Source organism: Cryptomeria japonica, chromosome 2 (assembly GCF_030272615.1).
Source record: "Cryptomeria japonica chromosome 2, Sugi_1.0, whole genome shotgun sequence".
In the NCBI taxonomy this organism is placed as follows: domain Eukaryota; kingdom Viridiplantae; phylum Streptophyta; class Pinopsida; order Cupressales; family Cupressaceae; genus Cryptomeria; species Cryptomeria japonica.
Window position 1 is genome coordinate 672961236 of NC_081406.1, and position 12789 is coordinate 672974024.

Below are 12789 nucleotides of genomic sequence, written 5' to 3' on the forward strand. Positions count from 1 at the left end.
TCTTTCATTATCTTGGTTATGTCCACTTGTGCTAACATGATAGACATGTTGGAAATACATCAAATCAAACACAGAGCATACACATGAAAACACAAAGCATACACATGAATATATGCATACATAGAGCATACACGCGAATACATGTATTGCTAGATTTCTTCTCATTGACTTAGAATGATTCATTGATTCATCTTTACCTTGCAGGATGGCACGAAAACCTCTGATACCAATTGTAATGTACCCTGTTAGAATGCTACTTGTTTCCCAATAGTTACATCATTTAACATCATTATGTCTTAAATTAGGTTATTGAGATTAGAAGTATATATAATGCAATAAACAACTAATAAATTTAGGGTTTGCCCTCACTTCTTCCATAACCCTAACGGAAGATGGTGGAATTACTGTGCTAGGGCGCTTGGAAACAGTCTATGAGCGGGCTCCCTCAAAGTTTCTTAGGAACATATGTTTATGCCCATCTCGGGACTCTCCCTCAAGGCTTTAGAAATATATGTCCTTACCCATCTTGGGATTTACCCATCTAGTGACCAAATTACTCCACCTTTCCCTACAAAAACCCCCTATCCCAGCATAGGCATTAGCAGAAAAGCAAGGACTAGACCATTTTTTATATTGGCTTTTCAAGTCTTACTATTAAATTCTGCATAAGAAAATTGTCAGGCTTCATATGTTAAGCATACATATTAACAACCCCATGCATACCACCAAGAACAAGGATGTTACTGCCTGTAACTTAATAACAGTTCTGATCTGATCTGATCGATGGTGATATAACTGGAGGTTTTTGATTCCTTTCTTTTATATCTCTCAATGTGAGGGAGAGGTCACACCTCTTCATCATTTATGCCCTTTGGCAAGAGACACACCCTTTCACCATTAGCACCCTTTGAAAGAGTGCAACTCTTCATTATTTCTGCCCTTTGAAAGGGACACAACCTTTCACAATCAGATCTGAACTTCTTATTAAAATCAGATCTGCACTTCTGATTCCCAAATTATCCCCCTTTCAAATGAGTTCTCTTCTCCCTTTTATACCTCATATTTGGGGGAGTCACAACTTATCATTTCATGCCTTTTGACCATTCCTTTATATTTTAAATTAATTTTTGTTTTTATTCTTTTCTATTTTAAATTTTATTATTATTATTAAATTATATTTCAAAGTGGGGACACTACAATTAATCTGATCCAGTCATACTATAATCAGTGTCTCCCAAACTGAATAATTGTGCATTGTGGTATATATTTACTGGTTCATTGATCATCAAAATTTAATTCGTATATACATACATGAATGATTGGAATTGCATATGTCTGATATATATATATAAACTGTTTGTAAAACCCCATCATGTATAGAAGGAAGGAGGTGTATGGGAGAAGGGATTGCCATCTAGTTAAGGACCTGGTGGATGTCCATGTTGCCTGCCACTATGGCCAAGAGTGCCAAAGTTCTACTCTTGGACTTAGATAGTTCAATCAAGGAGCCCCCATACGATCTCCTCTCGGATTTGCAGTGATGGATAATAACCTTAGAGATGAAGTATGGATAGAGAAAGCAGATACAAGCGCCCCACTAGGTAAGGACCCTGAGTGGATGTCCATGTTGCCTGCCACCGGGGACAAGAGGGCCAAAGTCCCGTTCTTGGGCTTAGTGTGGGATAGCTTTGGGTGGACCCATCATACTTCTTCTCCCACACTCTAGTGCGTTGAAATGATGCTATTGACATTATATGAGTATCATGTGTTATGAGCTAATTAATATATATATATATATATATGTTTCTTATGTTATTGCTAGAGGATTCTAATCAAGGATCACCCTATTCAAAGAGATATTTTACTTGGTAAGATGTAACCCTAGCTCCAATTTGTTGTGTTTGTGATTCATAGGGAAATTCTAGGACAGATTAGAGAGGGGACATTACAACATGCATCTTACAAGTTAAAAATTTCAAATTTACAAGTTTACAACTATTGTAATTTGATAAAATATGTTTTGAATTTGCTTTCTAACTCTTCAATATTTTATTTTGTAGAGTCTTGGTGGACAAATTGGAGTGGAAATACCCCAAATCTCCAAAGATTTACCCTTTGCATATTATGCCAAACTTGTAGTGAATCGGTTATGAGCTCAATTGAAGCTTGTTTGAGGCCATCCACATGAAGAAGAGGAACAAATTAGCTCAAAAATGCCTCAATAACCTTGTCTTTGTGCAATACAATCTTCGGTTGTGCACAAGATAGAGGACATATGAGATGATCCAATCGATTTGGATGAGATAGATCCTCACAATGATTGGATGCGGCGAGATGAACAACCTCCATCGTTTATTGAGAATGCGATCCTTGATTTCAAGAGGCAAGGATTGGAGGAGGCGAGTGCAACAAGAGATTTGGGATTGGATGCATTGATGAGGCTGAGGAGGAGTCATTGCCACGGCATGTACATCCAAGATGGAGGTCAAGCCACATTCTATCATACCAAGTGAGGCTGAGGAGGAGTCATTGCCACGGCATGTACATCCAAGATGGAGGTCAAGCCACATTCTATCATGCCAAGTGAGGTAGAGGACACACAATAGACTCCAAGGACTAGACACTCTAGATCTACCTCTTCCCTAGTTTTTAGGGGATCAGGGAAGAGGAAGATGTAAAAAGTTGTATTTACTTTTAGTTTTACAAAAACTATTTACTATTTACATTTTGTTTCAGTTTATCAGCCGTCAACATTCCGCATGAGGATGTCATTTTGTACTCACTTTGCATTCAACTCAATCAAATATAATAGAAAACACTTTTGTACTTATTTATGGACTCATTGGATGCATCTTCTCATTGAATTTTGCAAAAAGAAAAGTGTTCCTAATGAAATTTAATCAATTTTTTAAGTTGCCGAGTCAAAAGTTTTGGGCCTGGCGAGTTTTTGTTGAGTTTGAGTAGTCCAAGTATGTTTAGAACTACTATATGCCTCTTGTAAATCTTTCCATGGCAATAATAGAAGATAGGAGACAACAAAGAGTGACTTGATGCTCTCAAAGTTATTTGTATTGACTTCATTAATCAAGAGAAGAAGATATGCAGTTGCCACTTCCAACTGGTTTTCCCCACCTTGGGGTTTCTAATGCATCTTGTTTCCTTCTCCTTATGTTGTTCATAATTATTCAAGTAGTCTACAAACAAATTCCATACAAATTTCTGCCAGTCTTAACACACTGTAATCTACTGCTGTTGGAGTTAATTCAAGTAGTTGCAGCATGGAGGAAAATTTCCTTTCCACAAGCATGATTTTAGAGAAATTACTGATTGTATTTCCTTATATAACAAATTTGGCAAATTCCAACTAAGTGTACCACACAAAAGGTGCAATTATTACTCAAGATATATGAAAAGGAACTGCATTTAACTCACCTCTTCTAAGAATATCAAAGTTGTCCTACAATGCTGCATCAGGAAAGTATCCCCATTGCTCATACAACTTATCATTTCACTTTCCTATCTAGGTGTATAGGATCTTCTAATAGTCACTCGGCAAGAGGCCCTGCAATGTTTATTATATAAAATTAAAGCACAATCACTTTCACAAAGAAAAAGAATATTACCTATAGCATGTTATAGAAGAGAGTTTAATGAAAGTATCTAACAATGATCCAAGTAACTTATGGGAAGTATAACCTCCTTGTAAGATAGAAGTACTTGTCCAGTTAAAGTAATAATAATTGTTACTCATTGCTCATTAGTTAGATGACATAATGACCTTGATTGTAAAAGAATCCCTTTAAATAGATTATAACCCACAATGCATCCAATCGAATGGGAATACAACAAAAAAAACAAGAGCAACCATGGCATATGCCTTGAACTCTGATCTAGGAGATGATTAATCCTAGTAAGATTTAAATATCCAGCTTATCTCTTCATTGTCAACAGACTAATTAAGAATTCAAATTGTCATTCAGATTAGGGTTAGAAATAGGAAACAAAAATATCCTGAAAGCAATAACTAGACAAACATGAAGTTTTCCCATAGTTCAAGGCATGTCATCAAACATGAAGCTTACTTCTAAAGCAATATATTATTATATCCTAAATTGTCTACAACCCATCACATGCAATCTTACATTTGTCAAAAAGCCAATACTACTCCTTTCTCAGTGTTATATGTTATGTTAGCATCATCATATAATAATGGTCATTTATTAATTTTAGATAGTCATAAGTACTTTATGTACATTTCATAATAAAGTCACTTTGGCAACATAATAAAATAACTTATGGTACATTTGAGTTATTTTAGGGTTTGGTTTTCAGGTTTATAGTATATTTTTATAAAGAGCTGTTTGCAATCTTTATTTTATTCTCAATCAAGTGTTTCTAATTTTTAGTTTTCTCTTCAACATTCTTTGTTTCTTTGTCTGTTTGGTTTTCATAATATGGTGTCAATGCTGCAATGAGTAAGTCAAATACAAATTGAGTGAAGGCATAGGGACTTCGTTGATCAGTGGCACCCAAGGAACTACTTCTCAATGTGCACCAAGGAACTGAAAGGATTTTTGATCCAGGAACAACTACAATTTTTTTTTAAGCAACTAATCAGTTATACTGATTGCCACAATGGTCATAAGGACTGCTACATTGAAAAAAAATTAGCGTATTTCTTTTTTTAGATTGCTGATTAAATGTAACAGATTTTTTTTGGCTGTTAAAACACATTTCAGCAGCAGCAGATAGACTGAAATTTTCTTTTAAAAATGGTTAGTTTGTCAAACACTATGTTGGAGGGTAACCAAAAGGTGTTTTGGGAAGAGCTACAATGCCTTAGTACAGGTGCTTGGATCAACTTGCCTTGGGGTAGAAAGAAGACAACAGAACAAGTTTTATGAGCACAATAGAGAGTCATAAAGCTGATCAAGCTCTATGACTAATGAAATGCTCTCAGAAGTATTGACTAGAGGTAGTGTGGCAAAGATTTGGCAAAGTTCTAATGATTTGCATGAAACTTCTGATAATTGATCAAGATGTAGCCTTCTTCCTTCAGATGAAAGTGATTTTTTGCAAGATCAGCTGTTAAAACTTAAAGATCTAAGAGAATAGTTGAAATCCATTAGGTGAACAATATAAGAAGATATGGTGGTCATCATTCTATAAATTTTACTATAAAAAAACCAAAGTCCTAAGAAACAAGCCAATGTTGCCAAACGTCACTATGAGGAGGATCTTTGTTTTTATGGCTAGAGATAAGGCAACCATCTGAAAGAATTTGCTTGGTATATTGATTCTTGTGCATTTCTTCATTTTACTAATAGGAATGATTGGTTCAATATTTGTGCCAATAATGAGTCTTTCAATAATCTTATGATTTTTGGTAGTGAGGGAGGAATTCAAAGTATAAGGCAAAAGAAAAGTTCAGATTACCTTGTCAAATAAAGAGCTAGTCTTCCTTAATATTAATTATATTTTTGGTATGAAGAAAAATCTACTTTCAGTTAGTGCGATTATGAGGAAACACCCCCACTTGCATGTGATTTTGTGTTATATGGTTGATAAGAATAGCAAGAAAACAATCGCTCTTGGCATCCAAGACCATGGGCTTTTCAGATTGGTTGGTGTGGGGGAGGCAAAAGAACATGCTTTTGCGGCGAAGAGTTGTCTCGATTGTAGCTCAATTTGTCATCAAAGGTATGTGTATTTTAATTTGTGTTATATTCTTATCTTGCTGAGTTAGTGGCACATGTCAGGCTGGAATGCAAAACAAGAACCTCTTTAATTAAGGACATGTATAGCGAGCTGTAGAGGTTCTTCATTTGATTGGTGACGATGTTGATGTTTGTGGGTCTATGAAAACATCGGTTTCAGGTGCCACTTATTTTTTGTTGTTTTTAGATGAATTTTCTGAAACAGTGCGGGTACATTGTCCAAAGCTAAAATCAAATGTGTTTGGAGAGTTCAAAAAATTTGAGGCTACGATCAAAAAGCAATTTGAGAAGAGCACAATAATTCCTACACTCTAAGAGGGTATTTAATAGCAGTACGCATCTTACACTCCACAGCAAAACGGAATGGTTAGAGGCAGAAACATGCCATAATGAAGATAGCAATAAATATGATAGAGAGCAAATCCATGCCTAAAGATAGGAATTAAGCAGTTCACACATCAATGTACCTACTCAACTGGTCTTCAATGAAAGCAGTTGACAAGAACACTCCAAAAGAAGCATGATTTGGATGAAAACCCAATGTAAGTCATCTTAAAATTTCTAAGCCAATTGTATATACATGGGGTTCTACTGAAAAACAGACCAAACTTAAGCCAAATGTAGATAAGAGATGCTTACCGGCTACAGCAATAATCACAAAATGTATAAGCTAGTTGATATTGACTCTAACAAAACATGCTATAGTCGTAATTTGGTAGTAGATAAGAATGCAGAGTTGTTTCTGGCAATGATAGAGTAGAGATCAAACTTGAGAATTCCTGAACATGAGGAAATATCAGCTGAGAGATTAGGTATGGTGCATGCAACATCTTGACTTAAAAAGGGGGAAGTTCCCATAAAATTTCAAACCCAACAGTTGTTGCAAACTATGGAAATCAGCAAGAAAGAAACAAAGAAGAGACCCAAATGGTGCTACAGCACCTACAATGATGTTCACTAGGATGTGATGAACTGCCTAATATGAGGGGGTGGAAGAAAAAATCAAAAGAGGTGAATCAGCAAAAACAATAAATTATGCTTTAATCTAAGTTGTTGGTCCTAGAGCGGGGACGAGTACAAGTTTGAAATCTGGGTACGCCGGTAAAACATGAAAGAAAGTGAAAGGAAGGACTAAAGATGACCCCCCTAAGGAAAAACTCACCAATTTACAAAGGATGCTCTCTGAAGTATCAGGAGGATAAAACCCAATGTTTTGAATGATGGAATGGGGTACAAATTAGTAAATTACAAACTGGTGTTTGTATATGGTAGGTGCAGAGCATAAGATTTACGCCAAGTATGTAACAACTGAAACCAAATGGTATTTCTTGATCAAGATAAACACTATATTCACTCAAAAAAACACGTCATGTCCTCATCCAAACATTCCCATTAATATTATGGCATTGATTCCCTTGCAAGGAGTAAATTGAAGATATTAGAGGCGATAGTAATTCAGATATTTTTTTATTTAAAAATAAAGGATGGAAGCTATGTCATGATTATTCCCAGCCCAGCAACTCATTTAAAAACCAAAAAAACAAAGACTAAGTTATAATTAACAACAGGTTGCAATAAAATGCCATGACTATTAGAGGGACCAAGCAAGGTAGAAGGACATCATTGGGAAGGTTATTATATATTTTATTTATTACTTCTTTGAGTATTAACAATTTCACTTACATTCCGAGGACGAAACCCATCACGATTATGCAATTAAGGATGACAACCCTTAATTACCATCACTGAGTTAGGGACGAAAACCTCTAATTCAGGCAGATCTGAAAGCACTTTCAAAGTAGACATACAAAAGGAAATCATTACAGTTTGAAGAAGATAGAATACAGAATATAGGATAAGTACTATATTTTTCAAGGGATAAATTATTGGTTTTCAAGACAAATTAAATTACTAAAATTACAGTTTCTGAATAAATTAATGTTCATGATTTATATTGAAATTATTATTGTGAGTTAGGATTATCATATTAAAAGAAAATAAGTAATGTTCCATAATAAAACATTACAAATGGTATCAAAGCAGCAATCCTGCCAGCTTGTAGAGTAAAGATAAAATGACGGATGCATTCTAATCAAAAAGATTTATAGGTCTGTGCAAGGAAGAGGATAAGGATCCTATTCAAGAATTAGTGTACAAACTTGAGGCCCCCAAAATTATTGACAAGTACCAAAGGTTGTCAAAAGAACTCAAAGCTAGTGTTCCCCTTGATGAGTAATTGGGGGCACTCAGGAACCATTATCCCAAAAAACAGATCCATATGAATACATAAGAAAAATAGCCAAAGAGGAGATCAAGGAGCAAGATCCAAGAGAATCATTAATTACAGAAGAAGTTAGAATCAGAATCACAAGAAGCTGCTAAAACCAAAGAAGAAGAGTGAAAATTGTGTGTCAAAGATGTGTCAATAATTGCAAATGATGTCCAAGAAACATCCATCTAATTTTCAGATAGGGAAGTAATTGATCCATGTAAAAATGATTCGGAAGGCATGAAAATGATTGGACCATGTGAAGATGTGAAAGATATTAGTTATGTTGTTGTAAGGAATAATTTGTCTAAGATTGATCCCGTGAGGAAGAATTGCAAGTTTATCAAGAGAACTCCATGATAATACATATCGATTACATGGAAGTTGACCAGGGGACATTTGAACTCCCTTGTTCCAAGACCAATGAGCTTGTTCATGGGTTAGTTTGTAGTCATGAGAATGACACTTTTAGTTTACCTCTTGAAGAGACCAACATGGACATTGAAGAACAATGGATGCATTCACCACATTGCCATCCCATAACACTTGGAGTTAAACTGGATAAAGTCACCTCAAGGAGCTTGATGCTAATTGAAGTGAAAGATATAACCTGAATAAAGGACACCTAGATCCCTTCACTCAAATACAAAATAGGATTTGCACAAAGGAGTAGGATCTTGGTATTCACAACAATCACATAATTCATCATGTTGGAAGATGCAACATTTTGCTAATATTTTGGATGTCAACAATGACAATCAAAAGTTTGTATCCATTGCCCAAGATCTTTGATAAAATGAATTGAGAAAATGCAACAAAAGGCCTAAGAAATTAAAAGCAAAGATGGTTGAAGATTAGAGGATATGGGATTCTCGTAGAGTGGATTCAGAAGAAAAAAATGCGGAACTACAAACTGAGTTTAATGAACGAGAGTATTGAGCCAGAGACATGAAGAAATATGCATAAAGCTAAGACAATAAAAAAGTAATTTGGAAAACACATTGAAAGAGTGTAATGATATAAATAAGGAATTACAAGAGAAAATAATTGAAAATGGTCTTTTGTTCGATGTTTATAAGGTGGAGTTGGACGGAAGAATTGCAGAACTGCAAGATGTCTTTTTGTTTCTTCTCTCTGGGGATGAGAGAAAACTTGTCTTAAATTACAAACTTGCTGGTTAACAACTCTTGATTTTGTTGTTGAGAGTTATTGGGAAATACCAATACATAAGCCTGAAGAATACTAGACAATAAATTTTCTTCACACTTTAGATGATAGTATCAACCTAATGATATTAAAGGACTATACTGGTAGTCTGGCAAGTACATTAACAACTCTCTAGGGACATCATTGTAGTATAGAGTTGGACATAACCGAGACACTAAGTTAAACATCACTTGGTGTAGAATTTCCAATCCCTAATTATATCAGAGTGTTGCAGCAGAAGCTAATTACATCATAAGGAGGATCTAGGGATTGCAAATCTCCAAAGTTAATTTGGGATCTTGGTATTGGCAACAATGATTCAGTTTGACAAACTAAAACCAACATTGCTCGAGGACAAGCAATCTTAGGAAGGATGGACCGTCACGTCCTTGTCTAAACATGCACATTAATATTGTAACATTGATTCCCTTGCATGTAATAAATTGATGATATTCGAAAGGCGATAGTAATTCAGATATTTTTATGTTTAAAAATAAAGGATGGAAGCCAGGTCGTGAGATTTATTCCGATTCCAATGACTCATTTACAAAAAAAAAAAGACTATATTATAATAAACAATGAGTAGCAATGAAAAGTCATGACTATTGGAGAGAAGGTATTTAAAGAAGACAAAGAAAGACAGAAGGACATCATTGGGAAGGTTATTATATATTTTATTTATTACTTCTTTGAGGAATACAAACCATTAGACTTACAATCTGAGAAGAATACCCGTCATGATTAAACAATTAAAAATGAAAATCCTTAATTGCCTTTGCTGAGTTAGGGAAGAAAACCTCACTTCAAGCAGATCTGAAAGCACTTTCAAAGCAGGCATACAAGAGGAAATCATCACAGTTTGAAGAAGATAAACTAGCATAATAAAGAATAAGTGCTATATTTTTCGAGTGTAATGCTCCCTTCTAATTTGCCCTAGAATCATAATTGCAAAAAATTAGGGTTAGGATTACATCTTACCAAGTAAAATATCTCTTTAAATAATGTGATTTTGAATTTAAATCTTGCAATCATAGCATAAGAAACATATACAATATATGTATATTTAATTACTAGGTTAGACAAGATCACATTGCTTTCAACTACTAACCATAATATTATTATACATGCATATTAGGTTTTGGAGGAAGATACATGATAGGTCCGACCGAAGCCATTTCTACACTAAGCCCAAGAGCGGAGTGAATGTCAGAGCCCTCTTAGCCTTAGAGGGTAGTCAATATGGACATCCACAAAGGTGGCCTACTTGGTTGCTTGTACTTGCTTTCCCCATCAATGCCTCATCTACCTAAAGACAAATGCCATCTTCCGTAGTTGGGCAGAGGTCGTAAGTGGGACCTTGGGCTCTTCTACATAAGTGCCCTCTGGTCCTAGGAGCCATTATGGTCAACTCTAGGACGACTACTTACGTAGCCCTCTTAAACCCCTTTTGCTTATACCCCAAGCCCTCCCTACAAGATGTATTTCAGACAATCAGGCTTATCTTATATTCTATCATATATTCATACACTTAAGCATTATCTATTATGCATAAGCAACATGCATATAGATACCACAAGCAGTTGTGAGAGTATAGAGTGCTGAGAAGGGCAGATCTGAAAATAATATCAGGCTGCTGTTTTAAGTCTGATCTGAAGATCAATTCCTTTGATGTATTTGCCGTTGGATGACTAGAGGTTCGAACTGAAATTCCTTTATATCCTTTATCAGACTTATTTCTTCTTCGATCTGCTCAATGTCTTCTTTTGTGTTTGCTGCTCTTCATCTTATGGGAAATGATTCATCTTGCTAATCCTCTTCCATTAATTGCTTACTCTTTTTATACCTTCATATCTCATTGAGGAGATATCCATTCAAATGGGTCATGTCTCCTCATTGCTGTCTTATTATTCAAATCAGATCTGCACTTCAGATTATTCATTACAATGCTTATTTTCTATTCCCCAAATTGATCTCCCTTGGATGCATTCCTCAAATGAAATCTTCAACCCTTTATATCTTCCCATGTGAAGGAGAGTCACACCTCTTCATCATATCTGCCCTTTGCAAGGGTCACAACCTTTAATAATTAGCACCCTCTGAAAGAGTTACAACTTACAACCCTTCATTATTTCTGCCCATTCCTCTCTACTTCCATTAATCCTTCCTTGTTTCACACGCTCCTTTCTTTCTTCTTCCTCCCCCATCCAACTTTCAAATGAGGTTCTCTTTTCCCTTTTCTATCTCATGTTTGAGGGACTCACAAATTTTCATTTCATGCCTTTTGACCATTGATTAAACTTAATTATATTTTATTTTTATTTTTATATTTTAATTTTAATCTTATTTTTCTCATTTTGTATTTTGATTTTTATTCATTTTTATTTTTTTTGGTACCCAAGGTATCCCCAATCCCCACGGCTCCGGCCCAGCATTTCCACTTAAGGTCGAGCCTGGGGGCGAATCCGCAGCCTGCAAGCAGTCCCCCTCTTAAACTTGGGAGGGTAGTTGAACCTGAGATCAATGGGGACCCACTGCCCAAGCCAACTCATAACCCATGCAGTTTTTAATTTAATATTATTATTTAATATTTATAATTAAATCCCATTCAAATAAGGGGCGTTACAAAGAGATAAATTATTAGTTTGAAAAATAAATTGAATGAATGATTCAATAATCGGATAATCTATTCAACAATATACAAGCGTATATATAGAGATTACAAGACGACGTTCTAAATTAAGAACAAGTCGTTTAAAGTGAACTACCAAAAAGCTAAACGCTAAATAAAGCTTAAAAGCTAATTAACTAAAAAGAAAAAGCTAAATGCTAAATAAGACTTTAAAAGCTAATTAACTAAAAAGCTAACTGACCATTAAACAAGGAACTAAATATAGGTGACTAAAATATAATTAAATATTCTAATACCCTCCCTTAATGGTCATTCTATCTACTAACTACCTGTTGACGTGTATTTTCTACACAATCATACACAGAATAAAATACCGACAGGCATCTTATCCTCTCTTGAGAAAATAGTCTCTAACTGCTGAAGATCTGCAAAAAGGATCAGTTAGATGGACTCCAAGGTTCTTTTAGTGGGGTCTCCACGTGTGGACAAGCTTTTTTAGTGGTATGATGTGATTTGCTGTTTCCTCCAAGGCGTCTTACGGATTCCAAAGGCTCGAAGATTCTACTAAACTAAAAAGGAACTTTCAAAAAAAATGGCAAAAGGACAGGGTTTAAGGAAGTCTAATCTAGCCTAACCCTATGAACGACTTAGCATGAATGAGATTTGGCAAGACTCAACCAACTTCAATTTTGCCATAAGATAACAACTCAATTGAAATTAGTGCGATCTTCTAAGGTAATAATGGTGTTCAATGCATCAAAGACCAAGGATACTACTATGAAGGTACATATTCTAGATACGAAAATGCTTGAAGGTTAAGGACTCAAAGTGTTTTCCAGTCGACCACGCAAGGCGTTCCTACAATCAGCAAGAAGCTAGTGGTTTGGATTGCGAATCCCACCAAATATCAAATCTCACACTTAGTCTTTCAAATTAACAAACTACTTTGATTGAGCGTGATTCAAGTA

At 35.3% G+C, this 12789-nt stretch overlaps 1 protein-coding gene across 6 annotated transcripts in view; it reads right to left on the reverse strand.

Moving 5' to 3' along the window:
- The window catches only part of LOC131060616 (uncharacterized), a 91213-nt gene that overhangs the window by 16596 nt on the left and 61828 nt on the right, over positions 1 to 12789 (reverse strand). For 3 of the 6 annotated variants that reach the window (XR_009110399.2, XR_009110400.2, XR_009110401.2), the window contains exon 4: positions 3433 to 3562. The exons of the other annotated variants lie outside the window; for them this stretch is intronic. The gene's annotated coding sequence lies outside the window, so the exon portion shown is untranslated. The remainder of the gene's footprint in view (positions 1 to 3432; positions 3563 to 12789) is intronic. 6 annotated transcript variants of the gene reach the window in all.